The following is a 3,365-nucleotide window of genomic DNA, read 5'->3' as shown; positions in this document are numbered from 1 at the left end:
TAACTGCCTTTTTGTATTATTCTTACTTATGTGCTCCCTCTCTGATTTCTAGATATTGTCATCATCATCAACTTTGTCAGGAGACCTAAAATTAATAGAAACAACCTCAGTCAAATAGATTTAACAGAGCCCACACTGTTAGAAAAATTTCCGTTTTTTAACGGAAAAAGTCCGGCAGCAGAATTTCCGGACTTTTTTTTTTTTCCGTAAATTTACAGAAAGTGGTAATTTATGGAAAAGTTCTGTAAAATATACAAGATTCCGTAAATTACAATTCTTGAAAATACGGACTTTATTTACGGAAACTTTACAGAAAATTTACATAAATTAACATGATTCCGTATAAATAATTAACGGAAAAAAAAATTTGTCCGGAAATTTTGCTGCCGGAATTTTTTTTTTTTGTCCGTAATTTTACGGATTCCTTTTCCGTAAAATTACCGTACTTTTACAAAATTCCCATGTAAAATACGGATTTTATGTACGGAAATTTTACAGAAAATTTACGTGAATTAACATGATTCCGTATAAATGATTAACGGGAAAAAAAAATTTGTCCGGAAATTTTGCTGCCGGAATTTTTTTTTTTTGTCCGTAATTTTACGGATTCCTTTTCCGTAAAATTACCGTACTTTTACAAATTCCCATGTAAAATATGGATATTATTTACGGAAATTTTACAGAAAATTTACGTGAATTAACATGATTCCGTATAAATAATTAAAGGAAAAAAAAAATTTGTCCGGAAATTTTGCTGCCGGAATTTTTTTTTTTAATCCGTAATTTTACGGATTCCTTTTCCGTAAAATTACCGTACTTTTACAAAATTCCCATGTAAATTTACACATTTCTGTAAAAAAACAAGTTTACAGAATTCTTAAATTTTTTACAGATATTTTTTAATCAGTAGATACCTTACAATAGGAACGCTGATTTGCTATTTAAACATGTACTCCCAAACACATGGTAGATTGTATGAATGCATTCACTTAAGGCCTGAACAAAAATTGTGTTGCCCTTTTCTGACCTGGACAAATCGGGCCAGCTTTTTTCAATAATTTTTTTCATACTAAGCTTACTATTTCTAGAATAAAACATGGCAACAGTGATTGTGTCTCGCCCACTCATGAAAATAACCAGAAATATCGTGATTTGCGAGGGCACACAACATAATTGTATTGAAACTTCATTGTGAAATGACTGGGATGGAATAACACTTGTCATAAGAGCCTTGCACATAAACTTTAATGTTGACCTGTAAATTCAATTCAATTCAAAATGGTTTATTAAAAATCCTTTCTTTGCGGCAAAAGCCGAATTGCGAAAATTTACATTTCAAACAAAATCATCAATAACAAGGTAAAAAAACTTATAGTACTACGAACAAATTTCAATATAGACATATGTAACAAAGTATATCATAAATAAATTTAAATTGATACTCACTGATCAATAAAAAAATTTGAAAAATATTCAAAATACATGTAAATATGAGTGGATAGAGGAAATGAATTGGAAAGCAGAAAGGAATAGAAATAGTGGAAGAGAGAAGAGAGGCAGAGAGAGAGAGAGAAGAGAAGAAATTGATGGTGGAAGGGAAACAGAGAGAAAAGGGCGAAGAAGCAATTCAATTCAATTCAATTCAATTCATTTATTTTCTCTTTCAATCTTTTTACATTTACAATGATAGTTCAATATACATTATAACAAAATATAACATTTAAATCATTTTTTTATAATACAATAATACCATGAAATCGAAAGGGAAGGAGACCAACTAAAAAGCAGTGCTTGTAGGGTGAAGGCCCCCTTTTATAAGTAAATTTTATGAATAAAAAATAAGATAAAATTAAGAAATAAACAATATATATAAAATGAATAAAAAATAAACAAATAAAAATAAATAAATAATAATTAAAATAAATGATTCAGTATTCACTGTATACAGAAATCATAAAACGATTAAACATATATACAAAGAGAAATTAATAAACACATTTACATATTAAATTCTGAATTACATTACTTTGGGAAAAAACGATAATCTAATATGCTGCAATAATACATATTTTGGCAATTTTTATGACTTCAATTCAAATATTAAGTTTACGACTAGATATCAGTGAATAATTGCTCATATGAAAGAAAAATATTTTGATTAACAAAGTAAAATGAAATGAAATGAAACTTGAGTTCGCCAACATAAAGAGAACTCAACATTAGAATTAGTATGTAATCTGCATTTTATAAAAAACAATCTCTTAATGATATCACATTTTAAGAGTCCAATGAATGATGAGTTCTTTAATTCTCAGCCATTCGTAGTTTGATATTATTATACATGTAACGATAGGGGAAGATATATACAAAAAAAACTACTCCTTGTAATCAATTCTTTTAGAGTTAAAGGTAAATGCTAGTTTTGGTAACGATATCAAAATGAGTTCGTACAGAATCCAATGAAATGACCACCAAAGTGTCTGTTTGTATAAATAAAACATATGTGCCAAAGGATTCTGGAAGAAATTGTGTAATTGCTGAGAAATCAGCAAATAAGCACAGGATTCGGGTAGAGCGTCGGGCCCGATATTCGAAGCAATAATTATACACTGTCCCACGTGCGCTTATCTGTGTTGGGGATCTTCAGCCTGAACATTTTTCAGCGTAGATTTCAAGATTTCACAAAGTTCAGTTTATGTAACTGTACCAGATCTAGATCCTCGATGATATACTGACAATTAAGCCTTGTTTTACAGACTTTCTCATGAAATCAGTGTTTACTGCAACTACTGGAATTTCTCTTTAAGGTGCCGAATCAACGAGGGCAAGGGGCTATTTCTATATCGTGAAGTTCGACATCGCATCTCTACTGTTCCGGCCAAGCTTCTAGTCTGATATTGACAAGTCCTATTTTGAGGTAGAAGGTGATACAGTTTAGACGTGGGGATTTGCATAGACTTCGCAAACGCAAGACAAAGAGTTTGATCCATCTATCTTCAAGAGACATCAGTTCTGACTGGAGTAAAGCATGCTCATATGAAGAATATGCTGCTCCAAAAATGATTCTAAGGGCACGTTTCTGAATACGTTCGATGACTTGTACTTGTTGTTTTGTTAGTGCTCCTGACCATACAGGTACAGCATATTCAACAACTGGTCTCACGAAACTAGTATATACAACTATAAGGTCCTGAAATTACAGACTATGATATTTCAAAGTGCGAAGAACATATAAACGACTATTTGCGCTCTTGACCATATATTCAACATGTGTAGACCATTTCAAATCCGACTGGATTGCTACGATGCAGTGACACATCATGGAGTGAGAGCACCGTCGGGTTTGGTACATTTCTACAAAAACT

The sequence above is a fragment of the Lytechinus pictus genome, chromosome 8 (assembly GCF_037042905.1).
Source record: "Lytechinus pictus isolate F3 Inbred chromosome 8, Lp3.0, whole genome shotgun sequence".
Taxonomy (NCBI): domain Eukaryota; kingdom Metazoa; phylum Echinodermata; class Echinoidea; order Temnopleuroida; family Toxopneustidae; genus Lytechinus; species Lytechinus pictus.
The sequence above is the reverse complement of the archived record's forward strand: the minus strand, read 5'-3'. Positions refer to the sequence as shown.